This window comes from Pseudophryne corroboree, chromosome 6, assembly GCF_028390025.1.
Source record: "Pseudophryne corroboree isolate aPseCor3 chromosome 6, aPseCor3.hap2, whole genome shotgun sequence".
Classification (NCBI taxonomy): domain Eukaryota; kingdom Metazoa; phylum Chordata; class Amphibia; order Anura; family Myobatrachidae; genus Pseudophryne; species Pseudophryne corroboree.
In genome coordinates, this window is record NC_086449.1 from 67482639 (window position 1) to 67506590 (window position 23952).

At 48.3% G+C, this 23952-nt stretch overlaps 1 protein-coding gene and 1 long non-coding RNA gene across 6 annotated transcripts in view; one reads left to right on the plus strand and one right to left on the minus strand.

The window, feature by feature from the left end:
• LOC134936156 (zinc finger protein 300-like) overlaps nt 1–10516 on the minus strand; it is a 51729-nt gene extending 41213 nt beyond the window's left edge. Inside the window, exon 1 of one of the 2 annotated variants that reach the window (XM_063931076.1) lies at nt 10432–10516. The gene's annotated coding sequence lies outside the window, so the exon portion shown is untranslated. Of the gene's footprint in view, nt 1–10357 lie in introns of both variants that reach the window. The other variant, XM_063931077.1, reaches the window with a different exon arrangement.
• LOC134936157 (uncharacterized) overlaps nt 10517–23952 on the plus strand; it is a 61665-nt gene continuing 48229 nt past the window's right edge. For all 4 annotated transcript variants that reach the window (XR_010180467.1, XR_010180469.1, XR_010180466.1 and 1 more), the window contains exon 1: nt 10517–10601. This is a non-coding gene — a long non-coding RNA (uncharacterized LOC134936157). The remainder of the gene's footprint in view (nt 10602–23952) is intronic.

Genomic DNA, 23952 nt, shown 5'->3' on the forward strand with positions numbered 1-23952 from the left:
ATACCGTCTTTTCAGGCTCAGTCCTTTCGTCCCCATAAGGGCAAGCGGGCAAAAGGCCACTCATATCTGCCCCGGGGCAGAGGAAGGGGAAAAAGACTGCAGCAAACAGCCTCTTCCCACGAACAGAAGCCCTCCCCCGCTTCTGCCAAGTCCTCAGCATGACGCTGGGGCCTTACAAGCGGACTCAGGCACGGTGGGGGCCCGTCTCAAGAATTTCAGCGCGCAGTGGGCACACTCGCAAGTGGACCCCTGGATCCTGCAGGTAGTATCTCAGGGGTACAAATTGGAATTCGAGACGTCTCCCCCTCGCCGGTTCCTGAAGTCTGCTTTACCAACGTCTCCCCCCGACAGGGAGGCGGTATTGGAAGCCATTCACAAGCTGTATTCCCAGCAGGTGATAATCAAGGTACCCCTCCTACAACAGGGAAAGGGGTATTATTCCACGCTGTTTGTGGTACCGAAGCCGGACGGCTCGGTGAGACCCATTTTAAATCTGAAATCCTTGAACACTTACATAAAAAGGTTCAAGTTCAAGATGGAGTCACTCAGAGCAGTGATAGCGAACCTGGAAGAAGGGGACTATATGGTGTCTCTGGACATCAAGGATGCTTACCTCCATGTCCCAATTTGCCCTTCTCACCAAGGGTACCTCAGGTTTGTGGTACAGAACTGTCACTATCAGTTTCAGACGCTGCCGTTTGGATTGTCCACGGCACCCCGGGTCTTTACCAAGGTAATGGCCGAAATGATGATTCTTCTTCGAAGAAAAGGCGTCTTAATTATCCCTTACTTGGACGATCTCCTGATAAGGGCAAGGTCCAGAGAACAGTTAGAGGTCAGAGTAGCACTATCTCAAGTAGTACTACGACAGCACGGATGGATTCTAAATATTCCAAAATCACAGCTGATTCCGACGACATGTCTGCTGTTCCTAGGGATGATTCTGGACACAGTACAGAAAAAGGTGTTTCTCCCGGAGGAGAAAGCCAAGGAGTTATCCGACCTAGTCAGGAACCTCCTAAGACCAGGCCAAGTGTCAGTACATCAATGCACAAGGGTCCTGGGAAAGATGGTGGCTTCTTACGAAGCGATTCCATTCGGCAGATTCCACGCAAGAACTTTTCAGTGGGATCTGCTGGACAAATGGTCCGGATCGCATCTTCAAATGCATCAGCGGATAACCCTGTCTCCAAGGACAAGGGTGTCTCTCCTGTGGTGGTTACAGAGTGCTCATCTCCTAGAGGGCCGCAGATTCGGCATTCAGGATTGGGTCCTGGTGACCACGGATGCCAGCCTGAGAGGCTGGGGAGCAGTCACACAGGGAAGAAATTTCCAGGGCTTGTGGTCAAGCATGGAAACGTCACTTCACATAAATATCCTGGAACTAAGGGCCATTTACAATGCCCTAAGTCAGGCAAGACCTCTGCTTCAGGGTCAGCCGGTGTTGATCCAGTCGGACAACATCACGGCAGTCGCCCACGTAAACAGACAGGGCGGCACAAGAAGCAGGAGGGCAATGATGGAAGTGGCAAGGATTCTTCGCTGGGCGGAGAATCATGTGATAGCACTGTCAGCAGTGTTCATTCCGGGAGTGGACAACTGGGAAGCAGACTTCCTCAGCAGACACGATCTTCACCCGGGGGAGTGGGGACTTCACCCAGAAGTCTTCCACATGATTGTGAACCATTGGGAAAAACCAAAAGGTGGACATGATGGCGTCCCGCCTCAACAAAAAACTGGACAGATATTGCGCCAGGTCAAGGGACCCTCAGGCAATAGCTGTGGACGCTCTGGTAACACCGTGGGTGTACCAGTCAGTGTATGTGTTCCCTCCTCTTCCTCTTATACCAAAAGTACTGAGAATCATAAGAAGGAGAGGAGTAAAGACTATACTCGTGGCTCCGGATTGGCCAAGAAGGACTTGGTACCCGGAAATTCAAGAGATGCTCACGGAAGACCCGTGGCCTCTACCTCTAAGAAAGGACCTGCTCCAGCAGGGACCATGTCTGTTCCAAGACTTACCGCGGCTGCGTTTGACGGCATGGCGGTTGAACGCCGGATCCTGAAGGAAAAAGGCATTCCGGATGAAGTCATCCCTACCCTGATCAAAGCCAGGAAGGATGTAACCATACAACATTATCACCGTATTTGGAGTAAATATGTTGCGTGGTGCGAGGCCAGGAAGGCCCCTACAGAGGAATTTCAACTGGGTCGTTTCCTGCATTTCCTGCAAACAGGACTGTCTATGGGCCTCAAATTAGAGTCCATTAAGGTTCAAATTTCGGCCCTGTCAATATTCTTCCAAAAAGAACTGGCTTCTGTTCCTGAAGTTCAGACGTTTGTCAAGGGAGTACTGCATATACAGCCTCCTTTTGTGCCTCCAGTGGCACCTTGGGATCTCAATGTAGTTTTGGGATTCCTAAAATCACATTGGTTTGAAACACTCACCACTGTGGACTTAAAATATCTCACATGGAAAGTGGTAATGCTGTTAGCCCTGGCTTCAGCCAGGCGTGTCTCAGAATTGGCGGCTTTATCCTATAAAAGCCCTTACCTAATTTTTCATACGGACAGGGCAGAATTGAGGACTCGTCCTCAATTTCTTCCTAAGGTGGTTTCAGCATTTCACTTAAACCAGCCTATTGTGGTGCCTGCGGCTACTAGGGACTTGGAGGATTCCAAGTTGCTGAACGTAGTCAGGGCCCTGAAAATATATGTTTCCAGGACGGCTGGAGTCAGAAAATCTGATTCGCTGTTTATCCTGTATGCACCCAGCAAGCTGGGTGCTCCTGCTTCTAAGCAGACGATTGCTCGTTGGATTTGTAGTACAATTCAGCTTGCACATTCTGTGGCAGGCCTGCCACAGCCAAAATCTGTAAAAGCCCATTCCACACGGAAAGTGGGCTCATCTTGGGCGGCTGCCCGAGGGGTCTCGGCTTTACAACTTTGCCGAGCAGCTACTTGGTCAGGGGCAAACACGTTTGCTAAATTCTACAAATTTGATACCCTGGCTGAGGAGGACCTGGAGTTCTCTCATTCGGTGCTGCAGAGTCATCCGCACTCTCCCGCCCGTTTGGGAGCTTTGGTATAATCCCCATGGTCCTTTCGGAGTCCCCAGCATCCACTAGGACGTTAGAGAAAATAAGAATTTACTTACCGATAATTCTATTTCTCATAGTCCGTAGTGGATGCTGGGCGCCCATCCCAAGTGCGGATTGTCTGCATTACTTGTACATAGTTATTGTTACAAAAATCGGGTTATTGTTGTTGTGAGCCATCTTTTCAGAGGCTCCTTCTGTTATCATGCTGTTAACTGGGTTCAGATCACAAGTTGTACGGTGTGATTGGTGTGGCTGGTATGAGTCTTACCCGGGATTCAAAATCCTTCCTTATTGTGTACGCTCGTCCGGGCACAGTATCCTAACTGAGGCTTGGAGGAGGGTCATAGGGGGAGGAGCCAGTGCACACCAGCTAGTCCTAAAGCTTTTACTTTGTGCCCAGTCTCCTGCGGAGCCACTATTCCCCATGGTCCTTTCGGAGTCCCCAGCATCCACTACGGACTATGAGAAATAGAATTATCGGTAAGTAAATTCTTATTTTCTTTCTCTGCATCTCTACAAAGGAAGGCACCAGGGCAGTTGCATTTTCATCCAGGGAGTGCCGACCACACCAACTCATATATATATATATATTTAGGGTAGATGCTAGAATCAAGTGGGCTAAGGGACCTTTTCCGTAAGGGGGAGGAGTTACAACACAAGGGGGAGGAGCTAGGCCAGCGGGATAGTTCCTCTACTATCCACGCCACCAACTATTACCTTTAGTAATTAGGTGGTGAGCGAAGCGAGCCACCGTGCCCGAAGCGTGGCGAGCGAAGCTAGCCCGCGAGGGTACTTTTCGGGTACCCTGTTCGCCCGTAGCTCCTCCCCCTGCTGACGTAGCTCCTCCCCTCAATACGTCCCAAGGTCCCTTCAGCCCCTTCGATATAGAACCAACCATATATTTAGTCAGCCACAGAACCTGTGTAATTAATATGTGTCCAGAATTAAAGGGATGAGGAGGTAACCCTAAATTCATGCAATGCACACACAAACTCACATGCTTGTAGGTATAAGGAATATACAAAGTGTACAGGGATGTGACATACAAACAAATCTTCAAATTTATATATATATATATATATATATATATATATATATATATATATATCATACTTGCCTACCTGACCCTCTCCATGAGGGAGAAAATAAGGATTTACTTACCGATAATTCTATTTCTCATAGTCCGTAGTGGATGCTGGGAACTCCGTAAGGACCATGGGGAATAGCGGCTCCGCAGGAGACTGGGCACAAAAAGTAAAAGCTTTAGACTAGCTGGTGTGTACTGGCTCCTCCCCCTATGACCCTCCTCCAAGCCTCAGTTAAGATACTGTGCCCGGACGAGCGTACATAATAAGGAAGGATCTTGAATCCCGGGTAAGACTCATACCAGCCACACCAATCACACCGTACAACTCGTGATCTGAACCCAGTTAACAGTATGATAACCGTAGGAGCCTCTGAAAAGATGGCTTCCAACAATAAACAACCCGATTTGTTTGTAACAATAACTATATACAAGTATTGCAGACAATCCGCACTTGGGATGGGCGCCCAGCATCCACTACGGACTATGAGAAATAGAATTATCGGTAAGTAAATTCTTATTTTCTCTGACGTCCTAGTGGATGCTGGGAACTCCGTAAGGACCATGGGGATTATACCAAAGCTCCCAAACGGGCGGGAGAGTGCGGATGACTCTGCAGCACCGAATGAGAGAACTCCAGGTCCTCCTCAGCCAGGGTATCAAATTTGTAGAATTTAGCAAACGTGTTTGCCCCTGACCAAGTAGCTGCTCGGCAAAGTTGTAAAGCCGAGACCCCTCGGGCAGCCGCCCAAGATGAGCCCACCTTCCTTGTGGAATGGGCTTTTACAGATTTTGGCTGTGGCAGGCCTGCCACAGAATGTGCAAGTTGAATTGTACTACAAATCCAACGAGCAATCGTCTGCTTAGAAGCAGGAGCACCCAGCTTGTTGGGTGCATACAGTATAAACAGCGAGTCAGATTTTCTGACTCCAGCCGTCCTGGAAACATATATTTTCAGGGCCCTGACTACGTCCAGCAACTTGGAGTCCTCCAAGTCCCTAGTAGCCACAGGTACCACAATAGGTTGATTCATGTGAAACGCTGAAACCACCTTAGGGAGAAATTGAGGACGAGTCCTCAATTCCGCCCTATCCGAATGAAATATCAGGTAAGGGCTTTTATAGGATAAAGCCGCCAATTCTGATACGCGCCTGGCTGAAGCCAGGGCCAACAGCATTACCACTTTCCATGTGAGATATTTCAAATCCACTGTGGCAAGTGGTTCAAACCAATGTGATTTTAGGAACCCTAAAACTACATTGAGATCCCAAGGTGCCACTGGAGGCACAAAAGGAGGCTGTATATGCAGTACCCCTTTGACAAACGTCTGAACTTCAGGCACTGAAGCCAGTTCTTTCTGGAAGAAGATCGACAGGGCCGAAATTTGAACCTTAATGGATCCTAATTTTAGGCCCATAGACAATCCTGCTTGCAGGAAATGTAGGAAACGACCCAGTTGAAATTCCTCCGTAGGGGCCTTCTTGGCCTCACACCACGCAACATATTTTCGCCAAATGCGATGATAATGTTTTGCAGTTACATCCTTCCTGGCCTTGATCAGGGTAGGGATGACTTCATCTGGAATGCCTTTTTCCTTCAGGATCCGGCGTTCAACCGCCATGCCGTCAAACGCAGCCGCGGTAAGTCTTGGAACAGACAAGGTCCCTGCTGGAGCAGGTCCTTCCTTAGAGGTAGAGGCCACGGGTCCTCCGTGAGCATCTCTTGCAGCTCCGGGTACCAAGTTCTTCTTGGCCAATCCGGAGCCACGAGTATCGTTCTTACTCCTCTCCTTCTTATGATTCTCAGTACTTTTGGTATGAGAGGAAGAGGAGGGAACACATATACCGACTGGAACACCCACGGAGTTACCAGAGCGTCCACCGCTATTGCCTGAGGGTCCCTTGACCTGGCGCAATATCTGTCCAGTTTCTTGTTGAGACGGGACGCCATCATGTCCACCTTTGGTTTTTCCCAACGGTTTACAATCACTTGGAAGACTTCTGGATGAAGTCCCCACTCCCCCGGGTGGAGGTCATGTCTGCTGAGGAAGTCTGCTTCCCAGTTGTCCACTCCCGGAATGAACACTGCTGACAGTGCTATCACATGATTTTCCGCCCAGCGGAGAATCCTTGCAGCTTCTGCCATTGCCCTCCTGCTTCTTGTGCCGCCCTGTCTGTTTACGTGGGTGACAGCCGTGATGTTGTCCGACTGGATCAATACCGGTTGACCCTGAAGCAGAGGCCTTGCTTGACTTAGGGCATTGTAAATGGCCCTTAGCTCTAGGATATTTATGTGAAGAGACGTTTCCATGCTTGACCACAAGCCCTGGAAATTTCTTCCCTGTGTGACTGCTCCCCAGCCTCTCAGGCTGGCATCTGTGGTTACCAGCATCCAATCCTGAATGCCGAATCTGCGGCCCTCTAGAAGATGAGCCTTCTGTAACCACCACAGGAGAGATACCCTTATCCTTGGAGATAGGGTTATCCGCTGATGCATCTGAAGATGCGATCCGGACCATTTGTCCAGCAGATCCCACTGAAAAGTTCTTGCATGGAATCTTCCGAATGGAATCGCTTCGGAAGAAGCCACCATTTTTCCCAGGACTCTCGTGCAATGATGCACTGACACTTGTCCTGGTTTTAGGAGGTTCCTGACTAGCTCGGATAACTCCCTGGCCTTCTCCTCCGGGAGAAACACCTTTTTCTGGACTGTGTCCAGAATCATCCCTAGGAACAGTAGACGTGTTGTCGGAATCAGCTGTGATTTTGGGATATTTAGAATCCACCCGTGCTGACGTAGCACTACCTGAGATAGTGCTACTCCGACCTCTAACTGTTCCCTGGACCTTGCCCTTATCAGGAGATCGTCCAAGTAAGGGATAATTAATACGCCTTTTCTTCGAAGAAGAATCATCATTTCGGCCATTACCTTGGTAAAGACCCGTGGTGCCGTGGACAATCCAAACGGCAGCGTCTGAAACTGATAATGACAGTTTTGTATCACAAACCTGAGGTACCCTTGGTGAGAAGGGTAGATTGGGACATGGAGATAAGCATCCTTGATGTCTAAAGATACCATATAGTCCCCTTCTTCCAGGTTCGCTATCACTGCTCTGAGTGACTCCATCTTGAATTTGAACCTTTTTATGTAAGTGTTCAAAGATTTTAGATTTAAAATTGGTCTCACCGAGCCGTCCGGCTTCGGTACCACAAACAGCGTGGAATAATACCCCTTTCCCTGTTGTAGGAGGGGTACCTTGATTATCACCTGCTGGGAATACAGCTTGTGAATAGCTTCCAATACTGCCTCCCTGTCGGAGGGAGACGTTGGTAGAGCAGACTTCAGGAACCGGCGAGAGGGAGACGTCTCGAATTCCAATTTGTACCCCTGTGATACTACCTGCAGGATCCAGGGGTCCACTTGCGAGTGAGCCCACTGCGCGCTGAAATTCTTGAGATGGCCCCCCACCGTGCCCGAGTCTGCTTGCAGAGCCCCAGCGTCATGCTGAGGACTTGGCAGAAGCGGGGGATGGCTTCTGCTCCTGGGAAGAGGCTGCATGGTGCAGTCTTTTTCCCCTTCCTCTGCCCCGGGGCAGGAACGAGCGGCCTTTTTCCCTCTTGCCCTTATAGGGACGAAAGGACTGGGTTTGAAAAGACGGTGTCTTTTTCTGCTGAGAGGTGACCTGGGGTAAAAAGGTGGATTTTCCAGCCGTTGCTGTGGCCACCAGGTCCGATAGACCGACCCCAAATAACTCCTCCCCTTTATACGGCAATACTTCCATATGTCGTTTGGAATCCGCATCACCTGACCACTGTCGCGTCCATAACGTTCTTCTGGCAGAAATGGACATCGCACTTACTCTAGAATCCAGGGTGCAAATATCCCTCTGTGCATCTCGCATATATAGTAATGCATCCTTTAAATGCTCTATAGTTAATAATATACTGTCCCTATCCAGGGTATCAATATTTTCAGTCAGGGAATCCGACCAAGCCACTCCAGCGCTGCACATCCAGGCTGAGGCGATCGCTGGTCGCAGTATAACACCGGTATGTGTGTATATACCTTTTAAGATATTTTCCAGCCTTCTATCAGCTGGTTCCTTGAGAGCGGCCGTATCAGGAGACGGTAACGCCACTTGTTTTGATAAGCGTGTGAGCGCCTTATCTACCCTAGGGGGTGTTTCCCAACGTGCCCTAACCTCTGGCGGGAAAGGGTATAGTGCCAATAATTTATTAGAAATCAACAGTTTTTTATCGGGGGAAACCCACGCTTTATCACACACCTCATTTAATTCATCTGACTCAGGAAAAACCACTGGTAGTTTTTTCACACCCCACATAATACCCTTTTTTGTGGTACTTGTAGTGTCAGAAATGTTCAATGCCTCCTTCATTGCCGTGATCATGTAACGTGTGGCCCTACTGGACATTACGTTTGTCTCGTCACCGTCGACACTGGATTCAGTATCCGTGTCAGGGTCTGTGTCGACCATCTGAGGTAACGGGCGTTTTAGCGCCCCTGACGGTGTCTGAGACGCCTGAACAGGCACTAATTGATTTGTCGGCTGTCTCATGTCGTCAACAGTTTTTTGCAAAGTGCTGACATTGTCACGTAATTCTTTAATTACTACCATCCAGTCAGGTGTCGACTCCCTAGGGGGTGACATCACTAACACAGGCAATTGCTCTGCTTCCACATCATTTTCCTCCTCATACATGTCGACACAATCGTACCGACACCCAGCACACACACAGGGAATGCTCTGATAGAGGACAGGACCCCACTAGCCCTTTGGGGAGACAGAGGGAGAGTTTGCCAGCACACACCAGAGCGCTATATATATACAGGGATAACCTTATATAAGTGTTACTCCCTGTTATAGCTGCTGTATTTATATATTAGCTGCCAATAGTGCCCCCCTCTCTGTTTTACCCTGTTTCTGTAGTGCAGGACTGCAGGGGAGAGTCAGGGATCCGTCCTTCCAGCGGAGCTGTGAAAGAAAATGGCGCTTGTGTGCTGAGGAGAAAGGCTCCGCCCCCTTCACAGCGGCCTTTTCTCCCGCTTTTTTCAGGAAACTGGCAGGGGATAAATGCATCCATATAGCCCAGGAGCTATATGTGATGCATTTTTTTTAGCCATATAAGGTTTTTATATCGTTTATATTGCGTCTCAGGGCGCTCCCCCCCAGCGCCCTGCACCCTTAGTGACCGGAGTGTGAAGTGTGCTGAGAGCAATGGCGCACAGCTGCAGTGCTGTGCGCTACCTTATTTGAAGACAGGAACGTCTTCTGCCGCCGCTTTCTCCGGACCTCTTCGCTCTTCTGGCTCTGTAAGGGGGCCGGCGGCGCGGCTCCGGGACCCATCCAGGCTGAACCTGTGATCGTCCCTCTGGAGCTAATGTCCAGTAGCCAAGAAGCCCAATCCACTCTGCAGTCAGGTGAGTTCGCTTCTTCTCCCCTTAGTCCCACGATGCAGTGAGCCTGTTGCCAGCAGGACTCACTGAAAATAAAAAACCTATTTAAACTTTTACTTCTAAGCAGCTCAGGAGAGCCACCTAGCTTGCACCCTTCTCGTTCGGGCACAAAAATCTAACTGAGGCTTGGAGGAGGGTCATAGGGGGAGGAGCCAGTGCACACCAGCTAGTCTAAAGCTTTTACTTTTTGTGCCCAGTCTCCTGCGGAGCCGCTATTCCCCATGGTCCTTACGGAGTTCCCAGCATCCACTAGGACGTCAGAGAAAATGCTCTGTTCCTGGACTTTCCTGGTAATGTATGATTGCCATCACCTGTGGTGAAACACCTTTCTTATCAATTAACTAGCTCACCACAATCATACATTACCAGGAAAGTCCAGGAACAGAGCATTTTCTTCCTCATGGAGAGGGTCAGGTAGGCAAGTATGAGATTATATATATATATATATATATATATATATATATATATATAATCTACCACACACAGATTATATATATATATATATATATATATATATATATATTCACATTTTTCTCGAGGGACGCCATGTGTGTTATGTGCTGAGGCTGGAGGTGATGCTGCTGTCACTATACCCCTCAGGCTGGCAGTGAGTACAGCTGGGTGACGTCATCCTGTGCGGTATAACGTGCACTTTATTATGACGCAGCAGCACATGCCCCGCCCGCCGCTCACTCACCCCCCATCGCTGTGCGGGAAGCCGCTCACGCAGACCAAGCATGGCGGCTCTGATACACCAGGCACAGCGCTCACCTCACTGCCGGTCACCGTCACTCCTGCATCTCGCCGCCACGGTACGTCACCAGCTCCAGCTGAGAGATCAGAGGGGAGGAGTCTGGACGGAGCGGTATACTGAGCGGTGACAGGGGGAGTTTTGGCTGTCACTCAGAGCCCATGAGAAGACGGGGCGAGGACAAGAGATGGTAAGGAGACTGTAGGGGGAGGAGAGTGGGCGGGGCACTGAGAAGGCGGAAGGGAGGTGTCCTCGCTTCTCCAGACGTCACCAGGTCATGTGACTGCTGTGTAACTGTTGTTGTATAGATGGTTTCTTATTTTTATATAGGACTGTGCTTACCTGCCTCCACTAATTTCCTGTCCCATCCTCCTCACCCACAGCATCTCTCTTACCAACCAGGGGGGTGTTATAGCACATGGATTCCCTGCAGCAGCACAGATACAGAGACGGCGGCCGTCTCTACATTGGTGTTAGCAATACCGCTTTTACACCAAAGAAAGCGGGTCGCAGCCGGGAACCCTGACACGGGAGCCACCCGGCTGCAACCCGCATCAGCCCCCTTTTACACCGGACTCACCAGTTAGGCATGTTGACGGGTTGGTGACGGTGACGGGGGCGGCGCTTGGAGATCACATGATCTCCAAGCTCCGCCCGCACATAGAGTGTAAACGGGAAGCCGGGTAGCAGCGACCCGGCTACCATTTACACTGCTCAGTTTGCCGATTTGAACACATGTTCAACCCTGCAAACTTCCCTAGTTGGAATACCAGGTCATTCGACCCGGACTATTCCAACTCGACCCTTTTACACCAGCCAGCAACAAGGGTTATGCGCGCTCATGTGAAATAACCCGTGTTACTAGCTGGTGGTGTAAAAGTCGTATTAGATGTAATGATAATTGAAAACGCTGGTTAGTAGATCCAGGTATGTAACACGCAGAACACTTATAATGGATAAAGTTCACTTTCATTGTAAATAAATCCAGTCAGTAACAATATTTGCACAGTATATATAGCTGCTGCCAGTCCTGTTCCATACTGTAGATCAATCTTCTCTCACCTCCCAGCAGCTGGTAGCCCCTAGTTTGCAACACAATAGGAGTATTATAACTATCCTGTAGTACTGGGTCCGTAGTCAGACTGTATAGAGCAGTGGCTGGTGTAGCATCACCTACAGCGACCATAACGCATTTCTCCACCTCTTACCTCATCAGAGACTTCCTCAGACAGAATACTGGCTGCTTGTAAATCCCTTTATAGCGCTGTTCATTAAACCTCTTTCCGCTGATTGGCGCTTTGCATACGTGCAGTCCTAGCTACTTCCAAACCTAATTTTCATAATCCAGCTTGCATTCCAAAAAGCCGCCATTTTGTTGATTACTGCCTTCGAAATGGTGCCCATTTTTGCTGCATTTTTCATTCCGGTGGTTTTGACATTGCGTTTCAGCATCTATAATATGTGTATCTCTCTAGCTTGCATTCCAAATAGTGACCATTTTGTAATTTCTATATACCAGTAATAATAGTAATGCATTCCAGCAGCTATATCTCCTCATATATAATAAAAAGAGCACTGTTCAAAGCTATTACATACATTTCTAATATAAAAAAACACTCTATACGCTAAGAACTTGTGCAAAAAAGGCTGTATTTGCAGTTGATATATGTAGTTTTTAAAAATAACTCCATTTATCTTTATCCATGGGGTCTCTGAATGAACCTCATCCTCCAGAGCAGCGGTTCTCACAGTGTGGCTCATCACCTCAAAGTGGGTCATGTCCAGGGGCGGATTGGGAACAAAAAGCAGCCCTGGAAAAATTTGTACTAGTGGCCCCACATGGTCAACACTAAAGGTGTAAGGTCTAGCCATGGGCCATGGCAGCAGCACCCTCCCCCCAAGACTTTCCAGATGGTGGGCATGTCCAGCATCAAGGGGGAAGTTAAAAAGAAATAAAATTAAATATTATGAGCACATTATATGATACACCTTCAGAATTTAGGAAACTATATCATTCTTTAGAAATATATATTTTCTTGCTTATTACACCTACCCAATCACTATTCACTCAATCTTATATGTCAGCCAAGCAGGCAGACAGAGCATACACTAGATCATCTGCAATCACAGGCTAAGTGGCAAAGTAATTTTCATATATGCAAATTATTTTGCATCTTATTCATTATGTCTATAAAAAGGACCACGTGTCCTCAAACAAAACAGGCCCCACCGGTGCGTCGGCCCACCGGGAATCTTCCCTGTAGACCCTATGGCCAATCCGCCTCTGGTCATGTCTATCTCAGTATGAACTGTGTTACTTCAGTTCACTGGCTGAAAGATCTGAGGAGTCATCCACCCCCATCATCTGAGTCATCTGAGGAGCCCCACCCCCAGCCCAATGCTCAGTCCCGCCCAGCAGTAGCAGAAACTGAAAGAAAAATAGGAAACCATCAGCAGACCGTGGTCAGACTCAGCAGAGCCAGCAGCCAGGGAGCAAGACTCTCTAAGAATGTGAAGCTGTTGTAAGTGCACCCAGATGTGAAGGGGAATCTGGGGGTCAAGGAGCACAAAATGTGGAATAATCATGGTGGAAGAGGGATAAGCAGCCACAGGGGAGCATGAGGGAGGAGGGAGGCACTAATCACAGACAGTATGGGATGTACTGTATCTGTGGATGGAGGAACAGGGAAGGATAGTGTGGGCTGTGATGTGGAGGGGAACAGAGAAGCACACAGTGTGGGAAGTGAAGGTGGAGCAGGTTAACACATGATTTAGACCCCCAATAATTTTCTCTAGTTACTCTCTGCCTCTCCCTGCCACCCATTTCTTCCCCATCACCTCTTGCCTCTCTGTCACACCGATTCTCCCTGCCACCCTCTGCCACCTCTGCCTCCGACTCATCAATCACTTCCTCCCCAGCCTGCCCATCAGCCACTGCCTCTCCCTGCCACCATCAAAGCCTTCACAGGGTGCATAAATTTAACATTCGCATGAATGTATTTAAAAACACATGCAAAGACAGGAGCTCCAAAAGGAGCTCATCCTAGCGATGTGTAAAGGGGGGTACTCACGGAGCGATATTCTAAGCAATCTGACCAGATTGCTTAGAATTTAAGCATTATCGCTCCGTGTGTACCCCCTACAGCGATAGCGGCTATAGCTGGTGCTAGATTGGCCTGCATGTAGGCCAATCTAGCGGTTCGCTCACTTCACCCGATGGGTGAAATGAGCGGCCCCCCCATCTCCCCCCGCACGCTCGGCACACATCGCGCTGTGCTGAGCGGCGGGAGAGATGTGTGCTGAGCGGTTCGCTCAGCACACATCGCTCCCACATCAACCCTTCTATATGGGCCTTAAGAAATTAAGTGGTGGCATTAGTGGTCATGTGTGGCAGGCATTCTGTGGTAAGTTGCTGAAGTGCTGTAATAATTTTTAATATCAGAAGAGGTACCAGAGCAAAATAGTTTAAGGACCCTGATCCAGAGGAATAGTAATTGTGGAAGTCAGAGCTGCCACAACTGCTTCAACTTTAAGAATAAAGCACCACTTTATGATCTCCTCATCCTTAGCATTCACTCAATTTTAACTGCTCCGCGATGTCTATCTACATGTGGCCATTCTTTAGTAACCCATCACATCATAACCTTGGGGGTCATTCTGACCCAATCGCACGCTGCAGGCAGAGGCGGTCGATGGGCGGGAGGGGGCGAAACGGCGGAGTTTGGCCGCCATTTCGTGGGCATGGTCCGGCCAACGCAGGTGTGGTCTGGCCAACACAGGTGTGGCCGGACCATGCGGGGAGTGGCCCGCAGCGGCTGCATTGACGTCACACGCAGCCACTGCGGGCCGGGGAGCGAAGTGATGCTCCCGGCCAGCACACTAAAGCTGCGCTGGCCGGGAGCTACTCTTGAAGTGCAAAGGCATCGCCGCTCTGCGATGCCTTTGCACTTCTGCGGGGGGGGGGGGAGACACTGACATGCGGGGCGGACTAGCTCTGTGCTGGGCATCCCCCGACATGTCTGAGTTCATGATCGTAGCTGTGCTAACTTTAGCACAGCCACGATCAACTCGGAATGACCCCCTTATGAATGGGAAACATTCCACCCTTTTTGGTTTGGAGTGATGTTCTAATAAAGGTTCCATTCCCTGTATAAACTTTTCCTTATGCTTCATAGTTTTATTCCTGTTTATAAGTAAACCATCCACCAATTCTGTATTAAATGATACAGGATCCTAATTAATTTCCCCAGATTCTTCCATATCAAGATCATCTGGATCACAAGACTCATTTTCTGAAAAAAACCAAAAACTGCACCTTCCTCTTTAGGTGGAATTTATTTTTTTATTCATCCTCTCCATTAACTCCTGATATTTATTGGGGGATATACATATTTAAAATAGGGATAGTGCACGCTGAAAGCGTGTGCCACAAACATAGGGGCCTGGCTTCATGGGGCAGAGGCGTGGCTACAGAATATTACCAATTCACATGACACCGCAAAGTAGTGTCCATTATTCAAATTACGCCAGGTAGAACTACTTACACACATTACACCAGGTAAAGCCACTACAGAGAGTGAGAGAGGAGTAGTGTGTGTATAGATCCTTAAAGCATAGCGGTATGTAAAAGACTGCGCCGGGTCTACTACGATATCCTGGCTGTCGGCATACCGGCGCCGGGATCCCGACCACTGGAATGCCGGCAGTGGGGCGAGTACAAGAGCCCCTTGCAGGCTTGCTGTACTCATCACACTATTTACTCTACCTCCAGGGGTGTCGTGGACATGTTGCTTAAGTTTACAAGATGTTTCTGTTTTGTGTGATAACTGAAGTGTTATATCGGGTTGGGTATGGGATACCGGCATTTAGGATCCCAGCAGTAAGAATACCGACACCGGCATCCCGTCTTCCTAATATCCTAACAGGGGTGCTTAACTAAACTAACCCTAACCACAACCTAACCCTCCACCCACCATAGCCTAAACCTAACCTTGCCTGGCTAACTTACATTGGGGATTCTGGCATTGGCATTCATACAGATGACAGGATTCCAATTCTGGAATTCTGACAGCTGAGATCCCGTCCGTCGGGATTCCAACTAAACCCCATTATATCAGAGAGCACTTTCTAGAGTCCCTTCTTGTCACCTCTGACATTGCTACTCTGCTCTTCATTCCACCTTATCGGTTTATGTACGTTACTGCCGTCACATTGTCCGACTGAACTTGAATGGCTTGATCTTGAAGAAGATGTGATGCCTGTAGAAGGGCCTTGTATATGGCCCTTAGTTCCGGAATTGTCAAAATGGGGTTGAGGTAGAAAAACTGCGCTGTATAGACTTTAGCTGGCCTAGGGGTGGTCACAGGGCTCCCCTGTTGAGCCCAAAAATAGAAAAGGATATATGCAATACAGAAAGAGGACTACTCCTAATTGGCGCTTGTCAGATAACACCCACATAAAACATAAGGCTCCGGAAAAAGGGACTTTGATGTCCCGAAACGCGTTGGTGTCTGCCTACCAGTGCTCTGGACTTCCAAGGACGTTTTTGGACTCAGTTTATACCACAGGGAAAATCTCGCCTTCCGGAGCCTTATGCAGGGTATCTTTCCCGGGTATACCTTGCATATAACACCTGCGGCTCCGGCCACCATCTTGGTAGGATTCTCTGTGTTATCTACTTCCATTTTATATGTGTGTTGATTTTAAGTGTTTGTTTAAATTAAAACAGAGATTGTTTTTACATAACACTAGACACATGCTTTATTTCCTACCAATCATGGCTCAATCATAATGTTTTATGTGGGTGTTATCTGACAAGCGCCAATTAGGAGTAGTCCTCTTTCTGTATTGCATATATCCTTAGTTCCGGAATGTTGATCGGAAGAATGGCTTCTTGATTTGACCATTTTCCTTGGAACTGTTCACCCTGGGTGACTGCTTTCCAATCTCTGAGGCTTGCTGCTGTGGTTAGCAGAATCCAATTTTGAATCCTGAACCTTTGGCTCTCGGTCTGGTGAGAAGTCTGAAGCCACCATAGAAGAGAAACCCTGGCTCTTGGCGACAGATGTATCCTCTGGTGCATGTGAAGATGCAATCCGGACCATTTGTCCAACAGATCCAGCTGGAAGGGCCTCGAAGGCGGCAACCATCTTCCCCAGAAAGCGAATGCAGTGATGCACCAATATCCGGGTTGGTTTCAAGACATCCTGCACCATCAACTGGATTACCAATGCCTTTTCCAATGGAAGGAATACCTTTTGAGCCTCCGTATCCAGTATCATCCCCAGGAACGGAAGCCTCCGTGTTGGTTCCAGGTGACATTTTGGCAGGTTCAGAATCCACCCTTGATGCCGGAGAAGTCGAGTTGAGAGGGCAGTGTTGTCCAACAACCTCTCCCTGGATGGTGCCTTGATCAGCAGGTCGTCCAGGTACAGAATTATGTTCACTCCCTGTTTGCGGAGGAGAAACATCATCTCTGCCATTACCTTGGTGAACAGCCTCGGTGCCGTGGAGAGGCCAAATGGCAATGCCTGGAACTGGTAGTGACAGTCCTGTAATGCAAACCTTAGATAAGCCTGATGAGGCGGCCAGATCGGAATATGAAGGTACGCATCCTTGATATCCAGAGACACCAAGAATTCCTTTTCCTCCAGACCTGAGATCACCGCTCTCAGAGACTTCATCTTGAATTTGGACACCCGTAAATACGGGTTCAATGACTTGAGGTTTAAAATGGGTCTCACCGAACCGTCTAGCTTCGGTACCACAAACAGGTTGGAATAATAACCATTGTTCTGCAGCTGAGGTGGAACTGGAACAATGACATGAGCTTGTACCAATTTTTGATTGCGTCTTGTAAAATTATACCTGCCTCTGGAGAAGCTGGTAAGCCTGATTTGAAGAATCTGTGAGGTGGGGGAGTTCCTGAAACTCCAGTCTGTAACCCTGGGTGATAAGCTCTATGACCCAAGGATCCTGGCATGATGTCGCCCATATGTGACTGAAATATCTTAAACGGGCTCCCACCTGCCTGTCTTCCAGGCAGTGTGGTCCACCATCATGCTGAAGGTTTAGAGGAAGCAGAACCTGAGTGCTGTTCCTGTGAACCTACAGTCGCTGGTTTCTTGGGTTAACTTCTATAACCTTTAAGTTTGTACAAGAATATTTGGTCTTATTTTTAAATTTTGCTGTCCGAAAGGACTGCTGAGTAGAAGCCGAGTAGGTCTTCCTAGGTGGAGGAGCTGTGGAAGGAAGGTATGTAGACTTACCCACCGTAGCCTTGGATATCCACGTATCCAGTTAATCTCCAAACAGGGCCTCACCTGTGAATGGTAGGCTTTCTAAACCTTTTCTGGAATTCGCATCCGCAGTGCACTGACGTAGCCATAAGCCCCTGCGTGCTGACACTGCCATGGCCGTGATGTGTGCATTTAGCAAGCCTATCTCTTTTATGGCCTCAACCATAAAACTTGCAGTCATGTATATAGTATAAGCGTAAAAGAATCTCCCCCTTGGGTAAGGAATTTAAACCCTCCATAGGTTACCTGACCATTTTGCAATGGCTCTTGTGATCCAATCACAAGCTATAGTAGGTCTCTGGGCTACTCCTGCAGCTGTGTACATAGATTTGAGAGTGGTCTCAATCCTGCGGTCAGCCGCGTCTTTTAAGGAGGCTGCCCCCGGGACAGGCAGGACTATCTTGCGTGTCAGTCTAGATACCGATGTATCAATAATCGGTGGGTTTTCCCATTTTTTCCTATCATCCTGAGGAAAAGGGAAGGATGAAATTAACCTTTTAAGGATCTGAAACTTCTTGTCAGGATTAACCCAAGTTTCTTCAAATAGGGAACTTAATTCCTGAGATGCAGGGAAAGTAACAGAGGATTTCTTTTTACATTAAAATAAGATTCCTCATCCTCTCATGTCACTGTCATCCTTAATGTGCAGGACCTCCCTAATAGCTTCTATCAGGGCCTGTATTCCTTGCGACAGGGCTGCACTCCCCCCACCTAAGTCTACCTCACCCTCCTCTGGATTTGACACATCATCATTATCAGTGTCAGCCTGCAGGATTTGGGCCAGAGTGTGCTTTTGTGAACAAATGTCAGGGGTATGAGACGCTGGCATGGGACTTAAATCTCTATTCATCAGGTCATCCATAGACTGTCTTAACTGTTGCATCTCTTTCTCAGTATGGGACAATTTATTAGAAATATCTGAGATCATCCCTTTTAGAGAATCCAACCATGCTGGTTTGGATCCACTAGTCAGAGAATGTGTACTACCCTGAGTACATTGTAGTGACCCCTCTGGAGAAGAAAAACACTCTGCAGTGCATGAAACACACTCCTTGCCTGCCATTGTAATGTGAAAGTATGCCCACACACACAGGAGAAAAGTTAAGCCCAGTTAACCCAAACAGAACCCTTCTAGGGGGACACAAAGTATGATGGAGCTAGCCATATAGTGCCCTTTTTGCTAAAGCTGAGCTTAGCCGGGTTGCAGACTAAATACCCTTAATAGGTTACTAGTATTCCTATACTGCTCCCCCCCCACCCCCTGCTATGAACCCCTTGTACCGCTGAGGTAATCTGGAGTCCTTGTGGAGGAGCTGCATGTCTCTGTCAGGCTGTTCAGTGAGAGCTGCAGAGGGAAAATGGCGCTGGTGAGCCACTGGATCCACTCAAAGTGAAGCCCCGCCCCCGTAATTGCGTGCGGTCTTCCTGTTTTTTTATACTGGCTGAGGTTATACGTGTGGTTTACAGTGGGTTAGAACCCCTGTAAACTTAGTGCCAGTGAGGGTATAGTTGTGGCTTCAGCGCGCCCCTCACAGCGGAACATGTTATGTCTCTGAAGCCTGGAGCCGCAGCCTGTCAGCGCTGTGCTCCTACCCTCATGCCGCCATTACCGGCGGTGACCCACTAACCGGGACGCCCGCCATCTACTCACCACTCTTCATACTCCTGGCTCTGTTAGGGGTGGCAGCGTGCTGCGGGACTGTACGGTCGCCGTGGTGGGGCTTGCAAATAGGTCCCTCAGGAGCTATGTCCTGTTAGCGGGGAATGGGACCATTAACCCTAAAGGAGGTTGGGCCATTCCCCCCCCCCCCCCCCAAGTACCATGAAGCAGGCAGTCTGGTGCCAACCAGACCTGCCTAAAAACAACAAACAGAAAATAAATGCAGAAAACTCTTTACGAGCTTCCTTAAGCATGACCTGCTCCTCTGGGCACATTTTCTAAACTGAGTCTGGTGGGGTGGGCATAGAGGGAGGAGCCACACTATTAATTTCTTAAAGTGCAAAAGGCTCCTAGTGGACCCGTATATACCCCATGGTACTAATGTGGACCCCAATATCCTCTAGGATGTAAGAGAAAAGTTTTTGGGATTTTTGCAAATTTATTAAAAATGTGAAAAAAGTGAAGCACTGTGAATACTTTCCGGATGCACTGTAACTGCCTCAGTGGTTTAATGTTTCCTAAATTTAACAACTGACAATTTGCTCAGAGCCCTTGCTGACTCATGTCTTCTTCACGCAAACTCTTATAGGGAGCTTTTTAAATGTTTACCGTGGGACACATATTAGCTTATATTGCGAATTTTTGATAGGTTCTTCTTCCAATAGATCTTCTCATTGTGGGTAGGATAATCATATCTGTATCAATGGTTGTGGTTTTGCCCTCTGGTTAGAGTTTTTCGGCTTTGGATTCGCAGGATTACTCTGGAGCATTTGGTTAATTTTCAACCCTTTATCTGAAATGGGTCATTTTGGGAATCTTGCTTAGGGGCCAGTGGGTGTCACCTGGGAGCCAAAAACTCCTACTTGCTTTGAGTGCGGCATCTAGAAAGATCATACTGCAGTTAAGCATTCACCTGGGAATGTCTCCTTTCTAACAAAACTCTAACAGCTGCTAAGCCAGTGCATACCATCTACATCGTGGTACTGGTACTATGTCTAGTAATGTCCCGCCTATATTCTTGTTAGAGTTCTCCTAGTCCACATGGCCCTGTTATCCTGCTCAATTCAGGTCTTTTGAATTATACTTTGTGAATTTTATTTCTTGACTTATTTATAAATATGACATTGTACACTGTCTGTAACTTTGCCCAAAATGCTTCAGAATCAATGAAACACATACGTATTTAAGAAAAGTTGACAAAGAAAATACATTAGCTTTATGAAAAATAAGAATTTACTTACCGATAATTCTATTTCTCGTAGTCCGTAGTGGATGCTGGGAACTCCGTAAGGACCATGGGGAATAGCGGCTCTACGCAGGAGACTGGGCACAAAAGTAAAGCTTTAGGACTACCTGGTGTGCACTGGCTCCTCCCCCTATGACCCTCCTCCAAGCCTCAGTTAGGATACTGTGCCCGGACGAGCGTACACAATAAGGAAGGATTTTGAATCCCGGGTAAGACTCATACCAGCCACACCAATCACACCGTACAACCTGTGATCTGAACCCAGTTAACAGCATGATAACAGAGGAGCCTCTGAAGATGGCTCACAACAATAATAACCCGATTTTTGTAACAATAACTATGGCCCTCATTCCGAGTTGATCGGTCGCAAGGCGAATTTAGCAGAGTTACACACGCTAAGCCGCCGCCTACTGGGAGTGAATCTTAGCTTCTTAAAATTGCGACCGATGTATTCGCAATATTGCGATTACTAACTACTTAGCAGTTTCAGAGTAGCTCCAGACTTACTCTGCCTGTGCGATCAGTTCAGTGCTTGTCGTTCCTGGTTGACGTCACAAACACACCCAGCGTTCGCCCAGGCACTCCCACCGTTTCTCCGGCCACTCCTGCGTTTTTTCCGGAAACGGTAGCGTTTTCAGCCACACGCCCCTGAAACGCCGTGTTTCCGCCCAGTAACACCCATTTCCTGTCAATCACATTACGTTCGCCGGAGCGAAGAAAAAGCCGTGAGTAAAAATACTTTCTTCATAGTAAAGTTACTTGGCGCAGTCGCAGTGCGAACATTGCGCATGCGTACTAAGCGGATTTTCACTGCGATGCGATGAAAAATACCGAGCGAACAACTCGGAATGAGGGCCTATGTACAAGTATTGCAGACAATCCGCACTTGGGATGGGCGCCCAGCATCCACTACGGACTACGAGAAATAGAATTATCGGTAAGTAAATTCTTATTTTCTCTGACGTCCTAGTGGATGCTGGGAACTCCGTAAGGACCATGGGGATTATACCAAAGCTCCCAAACGGGCGGGAGAGTGCGGATGACTCTGCAGCACCGAATGAGAGAACTCCAGGTCCTCCTCAGCCAGGGTATCAAATTTGTAGAATTTAGCAAACGTGTTTGCCCCTGACCAAGTAGCTGCTCGGCAAAGTTGTAAAGCCGAGACCCCTCGGGCAGCCGCCCAAGATGAGCCCACCTTCCTTGTGGAATGGGCTTTTACAGATTTTGGCTGTGGCAGGCCTGCCACAGAATGTGCAAGCTGAATTGTACTACAAATACAACGAGCAATAGTCTGCTTAGAAGCAGGAGCACCCAGCTTGTTGGGTGCATACAGGATAAACAGCGAGTCAGATTTTCTGACTCCAGCCGTCCTGGAAACATATATTTTCAGGGCCCTGACTACGTCCAGCAACTTGGAGTCCTCCAAGTCCCTAGTAGCCGCAGGTACCACAATAGGCTGGTTCAAGTGAAACGCTGAAACCACCTTAGGGAGAAATTGAGGACGAGTCCTCAATTCTGCCCTGTCCGTATGAAAAATTAGGTAAGGGCTTTTATAGGATAAAGCCGCCAATTCTGAGACACGCCTGGCTGAAGCCAGGGCCAACAGCATTACCACTTTCCATGTGAGATATTTTAAGTCCACAGTGGTGAGTGGTTCAAACCAATGTGATTTTAGGAACCCCAAAACTACATTGAGATCCCAAGGTGCCACTGGAGGCACAAAAGGAGGCTGTATATGCAGTACCCCCTTGACAAACGTCTGAACTTCAGGAACTGAAGCCAGTTCTTTCTGGAAGAAAATCGACAGGGCCGAAATTTGAACCTTAATGGACCCTAATTTTAGGCCCATAGACAGTCCTGTTTGCAGGAAATGCAGGAAACGACCCAGTTGAAATTCCTCTGTAGGGGCCTTCCTGGCCTCGCACCACGCAACATATTTACGCCAAATACGGTGATAATGCTGTACGGTTACATCCTTCCTGGCTTTGATCAGGGTAGGGATGACTTCTTATTTTCTCTAACGTCCTAAGTGGATGCTGGGGACTCCGTAAGGACCATGGGGATTATACCAAAGCTCCCAAACGGGCGGGAGAGTGCGGATGACTCTGCAGCACCAAATGAGAGAACTCCAGGTCCTCCTCAGCCAGGATATCAATTTTGTAGAATTTTACAAACGTATTTGCTCCTGACCAAGTAGCTGCTCGGCAAAGTTGTAAAGCCGAGACCCCTCGGGCAGCCGCCCAAGATGAGCCCACCTTCCTTGTGGAGTGGGCATTTACAGATTTTTGGCAGCACCAAATGAGAGAACTCCAGGTCCTCCTCAGCCAGGGTATCAAATTTGTAGAATTTAGCAAACGTGTTTGCCCCTGACCAAGTAGCTGCTCGGCAAAGTTGTAAAGCCGAGACCCCTCGGGCAGCCGCCCAAGATGAGCCCACCTTCCTTGTGGAGTGGGCATTTACAGATTTTTGGCTGTGGCAGGCCTGCCACAGAATGTGCAAGCTGAATTGGGTGCATACAGGATAAACAGCGAGTCAGATTTCCTGACTCCAGCCCTCCTGGAAACATATATTTTCAGGGCCCTGACAACGTCTAACAACTTGGAGTCCTCCAAGTCCCTAGTAGCCGCAGGCACCACAAATAGGTTGGTTCAGGTGAAACGCTGAAACCACCTTAGGGAGAAACTGAGGACGAGTCCTCAATTCCGCCCTGTCCGAATGGAACATCAGATAAGGGCTTTTTCAGGATAAAACCGCCAATTCTGACACGCGCCTGGCCCAGGCCAGGGCCAACAGCATGACCACTTTCCATGTGAGATATTTTAACTCCACAGATTTAAGTGGTTCAAACCAATGTGACTTTTGGAACCCAAAACTACATTGAGATCCCAAAGTGCCACTGGAGGCACAAAAGGAGGCTGTATATGCAGTACCCCTTTTACAAACGTCTGAACTTCAGGGACTGAAGCTAGTTCTTTTTGGAAGAAAATTGACAGGGCCGAAATTTGAACCTTAATGGACCCCAATTTCAGGCCCATAGACACTCCTGTTTGCAGGAAATGTAGGAATCGACCCAGTTGAATTTCCACCGTCGGGCCTTACTGGCCTCGCACCACGCAACATATTTTCGCCAATTGCGGTGATAATGTTTTTGCGGTTACATCCTTCCTGGCTTTGATCAGGATAGGGATGACTTCATCCGGAATGCCTTTTTTCCTTCAGGATCCGGCGTTCAACCGCCATGCCGTCAAACGCAGCCGCGGTAAGTCTTGGAACAGACAGGGTCCCTGCTGGAGCAGGTCCTTTCTTAGAGGTAGAGGCCACAGGTCCTCTGTGAGCA